The following is a 20,068-nucleotide window of genomic DNA, read 5'->3' as shown; positions in this document are numbered from 1 at the left end:
AGACCTCGGTATTTTTTGTATCACGGCTGCACATTGGAATAGCCTGGGGAGTTTTGCTGATGCCTGGGTCCCACCCCCCATAAGTTTCTCATATCATTGATCTGGGATGATGCTTTGGCATTGCTATTTTTTCTAAGTTTCTCAAGTGATTCTAATAATGCAGCTATGGTTTAGAACCTCTGCATTAGTGATTCTCAAGCTCCATAGCCCATTTCTACATATAAACCAATAAAAACAGGACGTAAAGGCTTATATTTACAAAATGCTGTTTGTTTTAATTGAGCATATTACATCACAATACAGTTTGAAACTTAAAATGTTATTGCCTGGTTAACAAAACAAGACTTTTTGTGGTTTGAAATAAACAGAGGCAATCTTTCTGATAACAGCTCTGGATGAAAGTTACATTGTTTATAAATATAGAAAATAACTTACTAAATTCTATATGGCTTTAGATTGAGAGTGTAGCATATTTTTTAAATTGGCATAAAATATACAAGGAAGTTTGTTGTTTTTGGTTTTTGGTTTTTTTGTTTTTTGTGTTTTTTTTTTGGTAACCAGGGGAGCTTTTAAGGTGAAAAGGTGACTACCAAAAGTCTTCTCAAACAATGCTGAAGAGAGGGAGGATGGGCACAAATCCGAATTTGCATTGTTACAGAATACTCTAGCTTTAAAGAAACAACCGCTCTGGTATTTGAAAACTTAATAATGTCTGACAGCTAAACTTAATTTTAACCAAGAATGCACTTTCTTAGATCTTTTACAAATTTGCATATTTTTACTTAAGAGCAGGATTTAACATAGTCTACTGACTTCCAGAAAGATGTTAAAAATTGAGTGTCCATGCATTTCCTCCCCCCTTACGCATGGTTGCTTTCATCATTTTCAGGTTCGTTTCAGAAAAGGTGACACTATGGGGCGCCTGGGTGGCTCAGTCTGTTAGGCGTCCCACTTTGCCTCAGGTCATGATCTCATGTTCCGTGAGTTTGAGCCCCATGTCAGGCTTCGTGCTGACAGCTTGGAGCTTGGAGCCTGCTTTGGATTCTGTGTCTCCTACTCTCTGCCCCTCTCCTGCTCACGCTCTGTCTCTCTCATTCTTAAAAATAAATAAACATAAAAAATTAAAAAAAAAAAAGTTGCACTAAACTGAAGCGGTCAGCCTTTGCATGACGGGGCACTGCTGCCCTCCTGTGGCCTTCCCGGGCATTGACAGTCCCAAAGTCCTTCCAACTTTGTCATCGTTCAGAGGCTCCGACCATTGCGGTGAGTCCCAGAAGCCCTTTTTAATTTCATGTTGTATCCAGTATTAACTAGGTCTTTTCTGCTTTCCTTCTGTGAAATTACCATTCTAAAAGGGCTTAACTCTGCCCCTTGTTGCTTAAATATGGGAGAAACCCAGTACTGGGGTCTGTGGTCAATAACATCTTCCTTCCCTCTCAGTTCCGTACCTGAAGGTAAACAAGCCGCCACAAGTATAGATCGCCTGGAGGAAGTTCCCCGCTCTGATTCCTGACTTGCTACCCCAAGAACGCTTGCAGCTGGGTAGTAAAACTGATGTTCGCATAAGCTACTTACGTTGACGTCATTTATCTCCCTTACGCAGCTTTTAAAAACTTGAACCATTTTCTGTGGCCGTGGCAGGCCTTGTGCCGATCTATGGAAATCAAGCAAGAGCTCTGCCATCCTGGTGCTTAGGGCCGGTGGCTTCAGTGAAAATCCAGAAACCACCATTGTTTAGATGACACTTAGTTACGGTGTTTGGGAAAATGGTCAACTGGTCACCCAGCACCACCTGAAAAGGCTCCCAGGAAAACACCCCTTCCGTTTGTAATCGATGTTCGTTATTGGAGAATTCCTGGTGTAGGACCCCGTGGGACTGCGCTTCAATTTCGTGTGTAGTAAGTCTTTTTGAAATGCAGATTCTGATTCCCTAGGTCCCAGGTGGGGCCAGGGTTCAGCATTTCCATGAGTTCTACCTACTGCCATTTGTGGTAGGCTAATGGCCTCCGGCCCAGTGCCTGGGAGGCACAGAAGAGTGTGGAGGGAAACAAACTGGCCCACTCATGCTAGGGGCACTGGGAGGACAGCCTGAACAGAGTGGTTTGGGACACCTGGTGGGGAGGGTGGAGAGACTGGGGTGTTGCTATTTTTTGCCTGACAACCAACATGGTAGGGCTTCAGGGAATCGACAGTGGGCCCACAGTGGAGGCGGGACCCAACTACACCAAACCACACCCCTACGTGGGACCAAACCAGATGGCCCCTCCTCCAGACCAGTGCAGCCACTGGTTCCAAGGCACCATCAGATATCGGTCCAGTGGCTTTCAATTTTCTGATTTGATTCTTGGTCAATTCTTATATATATATGAAGGGGAAGGAGGCAGACTTCCAAATCCAGGAAGCATAGAGAACTCCCTTCAGATTTAACAAGAATAGTTCTTCTCCACGGCATATTAGAGTGAAACTGGCAAAATACAAAGATAAAGAGAGAATTCTGAAAGCAGCTAGGGACAAACGGGCCTTAGCCTACAAGGTAAACACATAAGGGTAGTTAGCCAGAAGGGAGTGGCAGGAAATATTCAATGTGATGAATAGGAAAAATATGCAGCCAAGAGTCCTTTATCCAGCAAGGCTGTCATTCAGAATAGAAGGAGAGATAAAGGCTTTCCCAGAAAGACAAAAACTGAAGGAGTTCATGACCACTAAACCAGCCCTGCAGGAGATCCTAAGGGGGACTCTGTGAATGGAAAGCAGCAAAGACCACAAAGGACCAGAGACATCACCACAAGCATGAAACCTACAGCTATCACAATGGCACTAAATCCATATCTTTCAATAATAACTCTGAATATAAATAGGCTAAATGCTCAGATCAAAAGACATAGGGTATCAGAATGGATAAAAAACAAGATCCATCTATATGCTGTCTACCAGAGACTCATTTGAGACCTGAGGACACCTTCAGATTGAAAGCGAGGTGACGGAGAACTATCTATCATGCTAGTGGAAGTCAAAAGAAAGCTGGAGTAGCCATACTTATATCAGACAAAACAAATTTTAAACTAAAGACTGTAACAAGAGATGAAGAAGGGCATTATATCATAATTACGGGGCCTATCCATCAAGAAGAGATAATAATTATAAATGTTTATGCTCCCAACTTGAAGGCACCCAAATATACAAATCAATCACACACATAAGCGATCTTATTGATAAGAATACAGTATTTGCAGGAGACTTTAATACTCCACTTACAACAATGGACAGATCATCTAGGCAGAAAATCAGTAAAGAAACAATGGCCTTGAATTATACACTGGACCAGATAGACTTGACAGATATATTCAGAACTTTTCATTCAAAAGCAGCAGAATACACATTCTTCTCGAATGCACATGAACATTCTCCAGGATAGATCACATACTGGGTAACAAAACAGCTGTCAATAAATATAAAAGAGTTGAGATCATCCCATGAATATTTTGAGATCACAACGCTATAAAACTTGAAATCAACCACAAAAAATTTATTTGGAAAGCCTCCAAATGCATGGAGGTTAAAGAACATCCTACTAAAGAATGATTGGGTCAACCAGGCAATTAAAGAAGAAATTTAAAAATATATGGAAGCAAATGAAATTGAAAACACAACAGTCCAAACCCTTTGGGATGCAGCAAAGGCAGTACTAAGGGGAAAATACATTGCAATTCAGGCCTACCTCGAGAAGCAAGAAAAATCCCAAATACAAAACCTAACCACAAACCTAAAGGAACTAGAAGCAGAAAAGCAAAGAAATCCCAAAGCCAGCAGAAGAAGAGAAATAATAGAGATTAGAGCAGAAATAAACAATGTAGAATCAAAAAACAAACAAACAAAAAAAACAAACAGTAGAACAGATCAATGAATTTAAGAGCTGGTTTTTTGAAAAAATAAACAAAATTGAAAAACCCCTAGGCAGACTTCTCAAAAAGAAAAGAGAGAACCCTGATAATATCATGAATGAAAGAGGAGATCACAACCTACACCAGAGAAATACAAACAATTATTAGAGAACACTATGAGAAATTATATGCCAACAAACTGGACAACCTGGAAGAAATGGACAAATTCCTAGACACCCACACACTACCAAAACTCAAATGGGAAGAAATAGAAAATGTCAACAGACCCATAACCAGTGAAGAAATTGAATAAGTTATCAAAAATCTCCCAACAAATAAGAGTCCTGGGCCAAATGGTTTTCCAGGGGAATTCTACCAGACACTTAAAGCAGAGTTAATACCTATCCTTCTTAAGCTGTTCCAAAAAATAGAAATGGAAGGAAAGCTTCTGGACTTATTCTCTGAAGCCAGCATTACATTGATTCCCAAACCGGACAGAGATCCCACTAAAAAGGAGACTACAGGCCAATATCCCTGATGAATATGGATGCAAAAATTCTCAACAAGATACTAGTAAATCAAATTCAACAGTACGTTAAAAGAATTATTCACCATGATCAAGTGGGATTCATTCCTGGGTTGCAGGGTTGGTTCAATATTCACAAATCAATCAATGTGATACATCACATTAATAGAAGAAAGAATAAGGACCATATGATTCTGTCAATAGATGCAGAAAAAGCATTTGACAAAATTCAGCATCCTTTCCCAATAAAAACCCTCAAGAAAGTTGGGATAGAAGGAACATACTTTAACATCATAAAAGCCATATATGAAAAGCCCACAGCTAATATCCTCAATGGGGAAAAACTGAGAGTTTTCCCCTGAGGTCAGGAACACAACGGGGATGTCCAGTCTCACCAGTGTTGTTTAACATAGTGTTGGAAGTCCTAGCATCAGCAATCTGACAACAAAATGAGATAAAAGGCATCCCACTTGGCAATGAAGAAGTCAAGCTTTCGCTTTTTGCAGATGACATGATATTATACATGGAAAATCCGATAGACTCCACCAAAAGTCTGCTAGAACTGATACATGAATTCAGCAAAGTTGCAGGATACAAAATCAATGTACAGAAATTGGTTGCATTTCTATACACCAATAATGAAGCAACAGAAAGAAAAATGAAGAAATTGATCACATTTACAATTGCATCGAGAACTATTAAATACCTAGGAATAAACCTGAGCAAAGATGTAAAAGATCTGTATGCTGAAAACTATAGAAAGCTTAGAAAGGAAATTGAAGAAGAACACAAAGAAATGGAAACATAGAGTAAAATATTCAGGTCAGGATGCATGAATAGACTCTTCTTTTAAAAAAATTTTATGTATTTATTTTGAGAGAGAAAGAGAACATACACAAGCAAGGGACAGAGAAAGGATCATGACCTGAGCCGAAATCAAGAATCGGACGTCCGACCAACTGAAAACCCGCATGAATAGACTCTTAACAGAAAGAGAATTGGACAGCAGCCATTTACAGAATATACAGCACTGCCATATTTTAGCAAAATGCACCCCAGGACATCATAAACATTATAGTGATTTGTTTCAAAAATACATTAAATTCTCTTTTACCTCTGCAATAATGTATCATTAATGCAGTGAAAGAAGTTAGTGAAAAAAGCGTGATCGCCCTTCCCCACCTTCTGCCCATCCGTCTTCCAGGAGACCACGTCTTCCAGGAGAACAGAGGCTGTTGCTCACCAGACTTGGCATGAGGTTTCGAGGCTGCTGCTTTTCCCCCTACATCATAACCGATTTCAAATGGTGCTAGACAAAAACAGACTCTGAACACCAGGAGAAATCGGTCAGCCTGTGTAAGAGATGGGTCCAGTGGTGCTCCCGGGGGTCCGGCACTTGACCGTGCAGGTGGCAAGTCTGATTCCAGCCACACTGCAAGTGCAGCTGGGTGTTCCGGGGCCTCTAGGAGAGGGTGCAAGTCTGATGGGGATGGAACCATCCTCCAGGCACACAGCCAGTCACACAGTCCAGGTACAACGGAGAAAATCTCAGGGGTGCTTGGGTGGCTCAGTCAGTTGAGTGCCTGTCTCTTGATATCAGCTGAGGTCATGATCCCAGGATTATGGGATCGAGGTCTGCATTAGGCTCCACGCTGAGCATAGAGCCTGCTTAAGATCCTCCCCCACCCCCTCTCTCTCCCTCTTTCTCTCTTCCTCTACCCCTCCCCTCCTGGCTCTCTTGCACATGTGCTCTCTCTCTCCCTCTCAAAAAAAGAAAAAGGAGAGAAAGATAAAAATCTGTTTTTATTATTATCATTTTTTATTTTGGACAGAGAAAGAGTATGAGCAGGGGAGAAGGGCAGAGAGAGAGAGAGAGAGAGAGAGAGAGAGAGAGAGAGAGAATCCAAAGCAGGCTCCATACTGAGCCCAACACAGGGCTCAATCTCACAACAGTGAGATCATGACCTGAGCCAAAACCAAGAGTCAGACGCTTAACCAACTGAGCCACCCAGATGCTCCTCAAAATCTCTTACAATTTCAGTCAGAAGGAAAAGAGTCTACATTCAGGCCATGGTATCTTCACAGGCAGAGTGAGTGAGTGTCCTCTGTCGAAGGTTCTACACCGTCTTTGAATCATTACAAATGAATAATCGTCATCCTTCCTATTTTAACGGGGCTGGAGAACACAACGTCCCCTTTGGTTTACAACCCGGGAAGATTCTTCAGGATGGCAGTCATGCCCACTTGCGCAGATTAGAAGCCACAAAGATCAATTTTCTTAGCCATTTCTGTGACCTGCCTGTGCAAGAGGAGTGGTTTGGTGAGACTTTGCCTGTAGGGATCAGTGGAGTCGTAGCCTGTGCCTGACATAAGACACGAGTGCGGGGCCCCGGGTGCCACAGCCAGGAGCTCCCGGGAGGTTCTCGGCTCCTTGATGAAAGGCTGCTTTGGACCAAAGGTGACGCACTGCTCTGCTCACCCCTCGTCTGTGACCCTGGGGCAGGAAGACTAATGCGCCAGATCAAACCAGGAGCAGAGGGAAAATCTTCAAGCTAAGCCTGTGTGAGGGGTTTCTTAAAGGCAGAATTTATAGTTGCCTTTAAAAAACTCACTGGCAGTCTCTAGCGGGACTAGATATTCATTGTTTAAGATCCATGGGTTATATTTGCCATGCATCCAATGACTCTGTTTTACTGCCTAGGCATTTTCTTTGGCACGATCTTCTTTCTTTTACCCATCATCGTGGCCAGTTGGATAATTGTAAAGCACAAACAAGGGTAAGTACAACCAAACTCGCCTAGAAAAAGGTTGTAAGTGTCCTTGCCTCCTCTTGGAAGCCAAAGAGAAGTAAAAGAAAACCTCAGAACAAGCACTACTAGATAATCTCTGATACGATTCATAATTATAAAGAAGGCCCTTGACACACATGATGGATAGAGAAATATTCACACTAAAAGAAATACATGATAATAAGAATACTTTAAAAAAAAAAAAAAAAAAAAAAAAAAGCTTGGGATTTTAAGAAGTACTCAAGTTTTACCCAGAGGAAAATAGAAGGAATTTTTCCAAAAGTGTTGATGAGGCCGTTGCTATCCCAGTTTTGCTGAAACATTCCAAACTGAGGCCGCTAGATACAGGCCTCATCAAGGCACTAGGAGTTACAGTGTGCCCACTGGCACATACATCACAGGCTGCCAGTGTCGAAGAATTGAGGCTTTGTGTAGGGTGTTAAAAAATATTTTATAAATCCACCTAATTTTTTTAAAGTTTATTTATTTTCACAGAGAGAGTGCGCGTGCGTGTGGGTGCGAGAGGGGGAAGGGCAGAGAGAGAGAAGGAGAGAGAGAATCCCAAGCAGGCTCTGAACTGTCAACATGGAGCCCAACTCAGGGCTTGATCTCACAAACTGAGATCATGACCTGAGCCCAAATCCAGAGTCAGGTGCTTAACCAACTGAGCCATCCAGGCGCCCTACACCCACCCAAGTTTTAAACTTGCTAAAACCTTGCAAGGATTTGATAAAGAAACAGTTTGACTAGGAAGAGAACATATATGGTTTTTGTGTTAATTGACTTATTTAGAACAAAATCTGGGAGCTCGAAGTCAATCAGATCAGTGTTATAACCTTGATCAGCAAATTCGACACCCATGAGAAACAGTTTATAACTTTTTCTAAGCAAATGCAGTCTCCTAAAAGAAGCCTGACAGAAACGCAAGTTGCTATTTCACGGAGGCCAGTGTAAACTTTTGAAAGGCAGAGCATCACAGCAGAACATCTTAATGATCTAGTCAGGAACTTAATTTCATGGTAAAGCAATTAGTAGGGATTTACATTTAAGATACGTTTTATCCTTCATAACAAATGTTTTCTAGATGTTGCGGTTTGACAAGTAAATATGCTTCCCTCATCTGCACTATAAATAGAAAGTGAAAGTAGCCTTAATGCTCGATGTTAGCAAAAGCCTTTGTGTCAATAACCTTTTCCCCTCAAAGTTTCTCTTTTATTACTACTATAATTTGAGTCAAAAAATTTTTTAATTAGGCTGTTTTAAAAATTAAGGCTGAATTAAAGTAGTTGGGGCTCCTAATTTTCTATTTCTGGACCAATGTCCGGCTAAAACCAGCCAGAGTACACGACTCTTCTCTTAGAGATATTCACAACAGTCTCTCTCCTCCTCCCTTCCAACTACTTCATTCCAACTCCTGTGGCCTGGTCCAAGTTCATCAACTGCCGATCGAATTCCCTAGCCCAGCTATTGATTCGTTTCACCCATGTAACTTAAGATGGTTCCCTCCTATTATCATCCTTGGGCATGAAAAAGATTCAACAGCCATTTCATAAAAATGATTTCCTTAGAAATGGTGATCTCATCCCCTCTAAGTACCCTCAGATCATATGCCATTTCTTCGTGTACTCCATGGCTTTGAACCTGCCTCCTGTCGTCCCTATGTTCTTTAGAAGTGTAAAGCCATGGCATAAGCATTTGCTGACCAGTAGCAACCAGGGATGTGGCAGGGAAAAAGATCATGGAGTAAAACCTCCCAAACGTCTAAATAATCCACCATGGAACATATCATACATATGTAATCCATAAAAATTTCAAAACCTAGCTAAACATGTATGTATTCGGCCTGTTTTCACTTCTTGGAGTAATGAGTGAATTACTTTAAGAAAATGCCATTTATTTTCATGTTAGAAATAACACGTAAGTGAGATTAGTAGGAGGGGGTGTTGTGCTTAAATAATCGGAATGCCCAAGACCTTGTTCTTGGAAGCAGTTGGGTGAGTAATCATTGTTCTGTGTCCTTGTGTGGGTGTAGATTGATTATTCTTATCTGGATCTCAAGCTTTCCTCACAGGAAGGGAAGAAAGTTCCTTACAGTAACGAGAAGGAAGCCATGTGACAGGCACAGAATATGACCTCGACAGAAGAGCAGTTTATGTCAGAGCCCCAAAAGACTGACAGAACAGTGTAGAAGGAATGGCCTGCTCCATGGGAGACGCAGGATCACACCAGGCCTGGAGGGTTGCAGGCACAAGTCTACCTCTCGGAAACGGGAGACAACACGCTACATTTTGTGGGAACACTCTTAGATGATGTTTTAGCACGGCTCATTTCATTTTGTAAATATTTTATTGAGTACTTCCCTGTCCCAAGGACAGTTCTGAGGTTTGTTACGTATCCATCAGCAAAGATGGACTCCTTTATGGAGTTTTCATTCCAGCGGTGGCACAGAGACTATAAATTAGACACACAATTAATTAATTAATTAGAATAAAAGCGATGAAGGGAGTGCCTGGGTGGCTCAGTTGGTTGAAGTGTCCAACTTCGGCTCAGGTCACGATCTCTCAGGTTCGTGAGTTCGAGCCCCACGTTGGGGTCTGTGTTGACAGCCCAGAGCCTGGAGTCTGCTTCAGATTCTGTGTGTCCCTCTCTCTCTCTGCCCCTCCCTTGCTCACACTCTGTCGCTGTCTCTCAAAAATGAATAAATGTTAAAAAAAATTAAAAAATAAAGAGGATAAAAAGACTAGGAGAAAACTGAGCAGAAGAACAGAGTTTCGAAACGTGGATGTGGGAAAGACACAATCTTTAATACCATGATCAGCATGGTCCCCATTGAGGAGTGCTTTAAAGTGAGATCATTCCTGTATGTCTGTGTGCATCCTATTTTTGTCTCATTTTTTAAAGATGTCTATTTTGAGAGAGCGAGCGAGTGAGTGCGAGTGGGGAAGAGACAGAGACAGATGAAGAGAGAGAATCTCAAGCGGGCCCCGTGATCTCAGTGCAGAGCCTGACGCGGGACTTGATCTAATGAAACGTGAGATCATGACTTGAACTGAAATCAAGAGCCAGTTGCTCAGCTGACTGAGCCCCCCAGGCACTCTGAGATTGCCTCATTTTAATTAGTTAGTAAATCTTTAAACTGCTTATGCTGTCTTAAGAAAAGAAGATTGTTTTCTTCTGCCCTGTTTAAAGAGCAAGGCAGGAGAAGTGGCCCGAAGTGGGGTTAGCATGGAAAATACCAGCTACAAAATATGAGTCAACGGGCTGAGGTGTTGGTTAGTGTCCAGCACAAAGCAGGGTTGTGATCAAATAGTGGCATCTTCCTGTGGTTGTGTTATGAGCCAGGACTGAAGGACTTGACGACTGTAGCTAGCCCTCTCCTCCGCCAGGGAGTTCGGCGGCAACTGTCTACCAGGTAGTACGTTTTTAATTGTCCTAAACTTACCACAGGTTTCAAGGATGCTCATTGTTTTAATATTCTGCCACTGGACTTGGTAAGCAAGCCTGCTTTGGACTTATGTCACATCACTGATGATTTCATATGCCTCCTCGGTCCTTAGCTTTCCCAGATTCAGCATGTCTAATTACTCGGTACGTTTGCTCCCTCTGCCCCACGCTGCGTTCCCCACACTCTGTTAAATTATTTCTCGTCTCCTTAACCCCCCTCCCGCCCCAAATCACACACACACACCAAGCGGAAAATGAGCTTCTCGTAAGCAGAGACCACCTCTAGGCGCAAAAAATCATTTTCAGTTAATGATTTTTGACTTCCAATTGTACAGCCGTCAGGATTAATAGGATAATAGCAACAGCTAATGTATTTGTTTACAAAATATTTTACCATTTATTGTCTTCTTTGACCCTCAGAGCAACTCTGTGAGGTAGGTTGCATTGTTATCCCAAAGCAGAGAAGGGTCTGAGGTGGAGAGAAATTCAGTGGCTTGCTTAAAATCATACCAGCAGGAGGTCCTTCAGGAGTAGGGCTTCAGTCCCGATGATCTTAGGACCCTGAACCCATTCAGCTACCCGGTAATAATCTCACCTGCCATTTCTGAATTTGATTCTGTACCACCCAGAACTGCATATAGCACAAAAGTGGGAGGTTTCCTTTTTTTCTTATAGTACTTGTCCATTTTTCTTACAGTACCTGTCCATTTTATTGGTATGTGTGTTGTTGTTTGTTTGTTTGTTTTAGCTAGTCTGGTACATGGGGCAGGTATCCTAGAGAATAGTATGCAATCTCTCCCTTTTACTCTATCCTGAGTTATCAGCCTCTAAGGAAATTACAGTAATTCGGGAAGGGCTTCTGTCCTTACTAGGCTTAGTGAAAATTCTCCTGTCCACTCACATAGACTAGCAAGTTTGATGACTTAACTTTACTGGTTTTCCACTAGTAAGAAACACATCATCTCTGCATACATTCCATTTCAAAGTGTATTTACACAAGAATTTGTGGCAAATGTTGTTTTTTTGTTTTTTAGAGAGAGAAGGGGGGTGCAGAGGGAGAGAGAGAGAGAGAATCTTGAGCAGGCTCCATACTCGCTCAGTATGGACCCTGACACAGGGCTTGATCCCACGACCCCGGGATCATGACCTGATCAAAACTCAAGAGTCAGATGCTCAATGGACTGAGCCATCCAAGCACCCTGATTTGTGGCAAATGTTAAGCAGGATAAGTCACGCACTGATCACTGAGGAATAATATTGTTAAATTCCTGCCTTCATAGCTCATTTAGCCTTGCTCCTTGTTTCGGCCTCTGATCCATTCCCATTCCCATACAAAACAGCCTTCTTGTATATACTCAGATAAAGCTATAAAGTCTTCATTGGTATGATGCTTGGAGTGACAAAATTACTAAGACCACCCTCTATGAAGTATCCCTGCATTATCCCATGCCCACATTGACTACCACCAATCAAGTGGATAGCCATCCACTCAGCACATACTAAGGTTGTATTCTCTCAGGCCCATGTACTGGTCATCATCCAAAACCCCTTTCAGCCATTCCTTGGCTAACCACTTACTAGTCATTGCTCCGTGGACGCCCATAACACCTGTCAGTACAACCCTCTACTCTTCCTCAGGCGTGGATCTCAAGTTTGTCCTTCCTCATTCTGGGAACACTTTGCTTCTGACTCAGTCTTCCTCTTTGTCTCAGGGACGCCCTCATTGTAATTTCCACCAAAGGGTAAAGACTAACTGAGCAATGAGGAAGTACTGGGGGGCGGTGGAGTGAGTTAACTCTTTGCACTTCCATCCTTAAGTCCCTAATACCAACACATATTTGACCTCTAAGGGTACTGGTATATTGTACCATTTACCATGTCGTTTATGTAAAATGAAGTGCTTACTTAAACAACTGCCAAAGAGGCAGAGTAGCATCCCAGGTAAGATGAGGGCTTTGCAATCATTAGGAGCCGTGTCATACCCACGTACTAGCTATGAAACCCTCAGCAAGGCACTCAACTTCTCTAAACTTTATTTTCCTTGTCTGTAATGTGGGGACAATAATAGCTCCTACCTCACTTAACATGGTGCCTCAGTTAGGATGAATGTCAGAAAGTGTGAGCTATTGTTATTTACATGTGATTGTTATGGACATTTAAAAGTGCTTAGGGGTTCCTGGCTGGCTCGGTTGGTTGAGCAGCGAACTTCGGCTCAGGTCATGATCATGGCTTCAAGCCCGGAGTCAGGCTCTGTGCTGACAGCTCAGAACCTGGAGCCTGCTTCCAATTCTGTGTGTCCCTCTCTCTCTGCCCCTCCCCCACTAGCATTTAAAAAAAATAAAAGTGCTTAAATGCTTGGATTTACCCTAGTCCTCAAATGCCTCCGGACAACTGCTGCTGCTGTCCAAACTGTGGGTGTTAACTGTACACAAAACAGAACTTCTATCTTCGCTGTAGAGGAAGAAGGAAGCCTTGTGTAAGATTGTTGTGCAAAGCTGTTGCCCTTGTGAAGCCTAAATGTCACCACCTGGTGGTAAACAGTATTTACCAGTCAAAATGACTTTGGAAGCAAATGTCGTTTGAAGGCATGGACACTTGTGTATCAGCAATTCAGTCTCCTGGCAATGTACAGGATGGTTTTAGTTTTATTTCCTACTCTGAGCTATTTAGTCTTGAGAGGTGGGATTTGGTTGTTTTCCTCTTACATATCGTGCAAAGATTTCAGAAACTTGAGGCAAGTTATGCCCTCAATTTCAAAATGAAAGCCACTGACTACTTTCTTCCAAGACTGAAATGTATAAAATTATTTGTCTTATTTTTCTCCCTCTGCCAATTAGCAAAACTACAGATGAAAAACGTAAGGAGAGTATCCATTTACATCCTCAAGAAGAGAGCGGTGTAAGTCCTCAAACTGTGCAAACAAATCAGGAGAACAGCAGGTACGTAATGTACATATTGAATTCATAATGTTGTCAGTAACTCAGAGCGAAAGTGAGAACAGGATGTGCCTAAGATGTTGCTCTGGCTGGATCACTGGGACCACCGGAGATAGAAAGTTCTTCAGGAACTGGAAATGCCTTGGTTGTTGTTTTCTTAGATTCTTGTTTCCAGGGAGTTGGGTGATGGCTGTCTGCGCTGTGCTCCGGGCACTGTTTTCTCAAAGCATTCCTGTATTTTTGTGCGCTGGTGCTATAAACCTTCGAGAAGAAGCAAGCTTTTGTTTTCTTGTGGAACGCAAGCATTTGGCACTTGGGTGTCCCCCTGGCTCCCCCTTCCCTTAAATGTGCAGGATCACCTGGGGATCCTGTGGAGACTTTGCATTTACCTCCCCCTGCTTTCTGACTCCCACTGAATTCTCTGCCTCACCAGGTCTCCTAGGACTGCTCTCTCCTTCCTGTTTCCTGTCCTCCCCAACAGGGGCTTGTCACCACACCTCATCCCTGCATGCCACCTAGTCAAAGTACCAGCCTACTACCATAGCTGTTGGGTGCTCACTGTTTAGCTGTTTGCTACAGGACCGGGGTGAAAAGGGAAATTACCAAATTATGTGTGCCAAAGTGGCACACACGTAGAGGTGAATATTAGAAATCACGGGACCAGGGGCGCCTGAGTGGCTCAGTAGGTTAAGTGTCCAACTTTGGCTCACGTCACCATCTTAACCCTTGAGGTCAATTTGAGCCTTGCATTGGGCTGTGTGCTGACAGCTCAGAGCCTGGAGCCTGCTTTAGATTCTGTGTCTCCCCCTCTCTCTGCCCCTTCCCTGCTTGTGCTCTCTCTCTCAAAAATAAACAGAAAAAAAAAAATCACTGGACTAGAAGTGACTGTTTTTGTAAATAAAGTTACTGGAACACAGCCTCCCCCACCGTTAGCCTATTTATGGCTGCTTTTCATGCTGCAACAGCAGAGTTGAGTAGAAGCCACAGAGACCTAGACTGAGTGGTTGTCTTTACAAAAGTTACTTTAAAAACTATTCCACAAGAGGGCTTAAAATATCATTTGATTTCTACTCCTTCCTGCCTGGTTATGTACGTAAACACTTTGCCACCTTTTTCCAATCTAAGTGGCATTAATCAGGCTCAGAATTCACTCATCTAAGGAGCTCTCCCAAAGTGTGCCAGTCCAAAGTGATGTCTTTCTTTAAAACTCACAGAACTTCCTATCTATAACATTTTTTAAATAAACTGTTACCTTTCAAGACTAGTAAGTGCTCATTGCCAAAAATACATCGAAAATAAACACATGAAGAATATAAAAATTATCTGTAATAGCTTCCACCCAGCGGTTAGTATTTTAAGTTTCTTTTATTTACATATTGTTTAACATTTGCAAGATTATGCACTGAGAGTATATTCACTGTGTAATACCGAATCCGGATTCTGTTTTCACCAAATGAAGACCATTTTCGTTATCATTAAAAACATATCACACAGCAATGACATTTGTTGTCTTTTGCCTGTTACCACTATTGTATTCACTACCACTTTCCTCTGTTCTTCAAACATGAATTAGTCACTTGTAACACGTACTATGCATTGTGCTTATGTTTTCTTTCTCATGATAACTTATGAGTAACGACTCCTTTTTAAATTTCCCAAAATTTCTGTGTATGGACTTAATCAAATGAGAAGTATAGATATTTGAGAGGGAACTGTTTGAAATTTCATTTTAACTAACTTTTTGGAAATGTTTTTTGACATCAAGGTGCATCTCAAATTGTGTAGACTGACTGTTGACCACCGTTTGAATAATAATACAGGAAGTCCGAAATGAATTTGTCACAAGTCTCTTTTTCAAGATTGGGATTTTGGCCACAGTGCTCCACAGGAGCGAGGTTGATCATTTGTGGCCACATATGGCAGACAAGGAGTGAGTTAGTGTCTGTACCAAGCTTAGGACCCGTGCACTCGAGCCAAGTGCAAGGGCAGAGGGTGATACAGGGCAAGAGGCAGACTCCAAAGACACAGCTGCATGCCGAAGGACGTGAGAATGTTCAAAGATGACGCAGGTACCAAGCGTTGGGACGTGTCACGAGGTAGAAAGGGAACAATGATGGGGGATCAGGTGGCAGTAATAACGGGGTGTCCGGTGAGCCGATGGGCCTCAACAGGGATCTGTCCGCTGGCGGAAGGACAGTCTTCCCGGCCTTGAGGAAGAGGAGAGGCTTCAGCATGGGCAGGGAAGCATTTGGACATCACGGACCATACAATAATCTCTTTCAGTCTTGACGGTGTTGGGGGACGAGGACTTGTTCTCTGAGGCTGGCCCTCCTCCAAACTACCAGCTCCTGTTTGCTTTCCCCTGCCACAACATGGCTCAGAAGACACTCAGAAACATTTGGTGTGTTATGAGGAACCTCTGTTTTTGGAATGAGGCTCTTTTTATTTAGTTGCCCAACGCTGAGAAACATTTTTCCTTTGATAAAAACAGCAACGGGGAAAGGTCAGCTTATTCATTAATCTCTCTCTTATCTATTAAGTGTCTCAGCTTATGCAATACCTTCTTGTGCCCTGCACAGCAACCGCTAAAGAAGGCAATAAACACTTCTTCTGAACTCATAATTGGTGTAATACTGTCCTCATGATTATTACCAGCAAGTTCCGGGTAATTCATTTCAGCCATGCTGTCATCTGAATAAAAATATCCTGTTATTTCAGTGTCCTTCCTTGACAAAGTATATAAACTGGAGAACACCTCGAATTAAAACGTTGGTCGGGAAGGAAGCGATTCATTTCAACAGAATAAGATGTGAAACGCATAAAATCCCAACTGGAAGTGACCTCACAGAGATGCAAGCATGTGCACTTGAAGATGCCCAAGTGCCCCCAGAATCTAGGAAAAGCTCCCTCCTCTTAGTTTGGATTACTGTCACCCCTTCACCCTCTGTCCTTGTGCTCAAAGCACACACCATCCATTTAGGGGAAAAGACTGCCCTTGGGCTATATAGATAGCCTCACTTACTTAAAGGACAAAGGTGTTGCCTAGGATCTTGGTTTACCAGTTTGTATTTTCCTTTCTTATTTTTCTTATTTTCAAATGTCCATACTATGGAATGGGCTCATTAATGAGAATCTGAAAATCCAGAGGGACAATGTGAAAAACAAATAAGTCACATAGAATTATACTACTCTGTGATAACCACTGGTAATATTTTGATTTTTCTGCTAACCTTTGATTTTTTGCTATCCTTTCTTCATGTATGTTTCTTTATACACAAGTCTTACTTAAATAGTTAGGTTTTCTGTTATAGAGCAAAATCTCCTCCTATTAGATCTGAGTAAAATATAGCTATATCAGTTTTGCTTTCCTTAGAAAAAAGAATATTTTCTGTTTATTAAAAAAAAACATTAAATGATTCTGGAGAAGAGGTTTTCAAGAGAAATATCTGAAACAATGAGTTTTGGATATTCCTAAGTTGATTTTCAAAAGCACTTTTACTCTATTCTTTACAAAAACATAACTATTTTAAATAAAAGAATAATTTTATTATAAAAGCAAGTGGCTTACTTTTGTATGGATTCAGAATACACTAAATAAACTAAGAAACTATGACTTTAAGAAGTTAAAAAATTGGGACTCCTGGGTGGCTCAGTCGGTTGAGCGCCCAACTTCAGCTCAGGTCATGATCTCACAGTTCGGGAGTTCGAGCCCCACGCCGGGCTCTGTGCTGACAGCTCAGAGCCTGGAGCCTGCTTCAGATTCTGTGTCTCCCTCTCTCTCTGCCCCTTCCCTGCTCATATTCTGTCTCTCTCTGTCTCTCAAAAATGAATAAACGGTTAAAAAAAAATTTTTTTTTTAAATAAGTTAAAAAATTAATATATAAATAAGTGGTCTTGGAGTTCTTAACTAGTCCACATACGGATCAAAAATTATCTGGTGTGATATTATGGGTCATGCTAATAATCTAGAAAATATCAGAATCTTCCTGGATATTTAACAATAGATTCGCATATGACTACTGCTATCTACATGTAATCCCGGGTTTTAAGTTGCTTTTAGAGTGTATTCTGCCAAATTGACCTTGATAAATATAAAGAGTGAGCCGAACATCAACTGGAAGTTTTCTTTAAAATCATGGAAGGTAGGGAAAAACAGAATAAGCAAAGTCAACTGACAAACCAGAAGAAAAAATTACAGCTTATATCATGGACAGGGGAAACAGGCATATTTAGAGAGTTAAAAATTCAAAAACCATCCCTCTCCATTCCCCCTCCCTGCAAAAGGGCAAAAGATATACAGCCAGGTCACCAAAAGAAGAAAGGGAAGTGACCTATGAATATATAAAAAGATCCTAAATGGCTTTGCTTAGCTGGAACACAGGGAAATCTATTACATCTTAAGCTTCTGAAGAAGTACATTTTTTTTTAATTTTTTTTAACGTTTTATTTTTGAGACAGGGAGAGACAGAGCATGAACAGGGGATGGTCAGAGAGAGGGAGACACAGAATCTGAAACAGGCTCCAGGCTCTGAGCTGTCAGCACAGAGCCCGACCCGGAGCTTGAACTCACGTACCGAGAGATCATGACCTGAGCTGAAGTCGGCCGCTAAACTAAGCCACCCAGGCGCCCCTGAAGAAGTACATTTTAAAGGAGGGCTAGAAAATAGTTGGGCACTGGGCTGTTTTAGAATCAAAATTCCCTATCACATGAAAAAAATGTAAATTCCTTTTTTTCCACCCAGAATGAAGTAGGTCTGTGAGTATTGTGGTTGACAACTATCTGATGCCTGGGACATTTAATTTCAAGAAATTCATGAGACTTTTTTTACCTGTGCAACATTTATATAAGGGAAATACTCTATATACTAATTATGGGTAAAATACTGAATTTCAAGTTTAAAAATTTTTAAATTAAAAATTTTTAATTTAAAAATTTTTAAATACAAACTTTATTTGTATTCTTGAACAATTGTGTTAACCTCTGGCCTTACATTTTCCTTCTGAAAAGCAGGGGCTGGTCCAGCTGGTCTCCAAAGTTATTCCTAGTGCTAATATTCTCTTTTTTCTCATTTGCCTTTTGTGTGCATGCAAGTGTGAGGTGTACGTTAGTTTAAATCTATGACGTTTAAATAAAATGTTGTCTCCATCATTATAATAAGAAAGGGATAAAAGATTTTCCTTTCTAAATCTACTTGTGGACTATGGTTTGTAATATATTTACATTTTAAACCTTCACAAGCCAAGAGGAAACAAAAGGAGTATGTGTTCCTTCTAAGAAATGCCTTCCTTTCTGCACTTGATTGTTTTAGAATCCCGGGGCAGGTAATGGCTTACCACAGGAATGCCCTCGCTGGTAAGAGCTAAATAAGAAGGTCAACTGAATGGCAGGTGTTTACCAGATACAAAGGGCGGTGGCACAGCTCCCAGGGCCAACATCAGCAAGATGGTTGAACCATCCTGTTTAGCCATCCTCTTTCGGGTTTTCACAAACGCCTCGTGTGTAATTCACCATGGCAGCGGAAAGCCTCTCCTGAGAGCACTCACAGGCCCATTCCTGCTGCTAGCCCGACCTCTGATAAGCTCGATGGAAACAGACTAATTTAGGAGGCCAGGGATCATCCAACATGACGATTTATTTTCCAGAAGTTGGCCTGTGTTTAATGACAGCCTCACACACCTACCTCCTCCCCACTGGCCTTCACAGTCTGAAAGGAGATGTAGCACGTAGCTCCAAACCTGGTCTACGCACAGGCATGTTCTCCGTGCTCTCCTCTCCTGCACTTCAGCAGTGTGACAGAATCTCCAGGGGGAGCGGCAGAAACCATGAGTGTTTACTCCCCTGCTTCACTCAAAGCCTGGACTCTTGAGTGCCATTCCCGTCAGGGCTTCAAGGAGTTCACTGTCGACACTCTCCCTTTGAACCAAGTCACTAAAACGATCTCAAGGCTAAGGGACAGACAGCAGCTCTGCTTCGTAACACAGCTTGCAGTGCCCGATCCAGGAACGGTTTGTGTGCACACAGTTGTAGCTCATTCCTTTTAGAGGCAAACCCCACTTTGCTCCCAGTATCTTAAAATTCTTACAACAAAATCTCTCAGAGCTTCCCGGCATTTGGTTAATCCATGGTGGCGGAGAATTGGCAGAGGCATGTTAGATGCACGAGACAGCAACTCCCATTTATTTCATTCAGTATATATAGGTTTTTATTATACACCTTACAGACACAGAACTGTCTCAGCACTGGAGCTACAGCAAGAGAACTCTGTCCCTGTCTCATGGAGCTTGTCCAGAACAAGAGGGAATGGGGCTCAGAACCTTTCAAAGGGAGCCTTAATTGTGTCATTTGAAAATTAATTAATCAATGTGAAAGTACTCAATTATATTAAGAATGGTTTGCTGAACCCCAAGGACAGACTTTGCTGACAGAAGGAAAGTTCCAGTGCAACCGTGCAACCCTGATTCCTGAATCTAATCCAGCACTTGCAACTAACA

General features: G+C 41.9%; 2 long non-coding RNA genes across 6 annotated transcripts in view; one reads left to right on the top strand and one right to left on the bottom strand.

The window, feature by feature from the left end:
- The window catches only part of LOC131496141 (uncharacterized), a 56,786-nt gene that overhangs the window by 34,340 nt on the left and 2,378 nt on the right, over positions 1 to 20,068 (bottom strand). The gene's annotated exons all lie outside the window — the stretch shown is intronic.
- On the top strand, positions 6,378 to 13,652 carry LOC131496142 (uncharacterized). The gene is made up of 2 exons (XR_009254342.1): positions 6,378 to 7,184; positions 13,478 to 13,652. It is a non-coding gene; the product is annotated as an uncharacterized LOC131496142 (long non-coding RNA).

The sequence above is a fragment of the Neofelis nebulosa genome, chromosome 15, assembly GCF_028018385.1.
Source record: "Neofelis nebulosa isolate mNeoNeb1 chromosome 15, mNeoNeb1.pri, whole genome shotgun sequence".
NCBI lineage: Eukaryota > Metazoa > Chordata > Mammalia > Carnivora > Felidae > Neofelis > Neofelis nebulosa.
The sequence above is the reverse complement of the archived record's forward strand: the minus strand, read 5'-3'. Positions and strand labels throughout refer to the sequence as shown.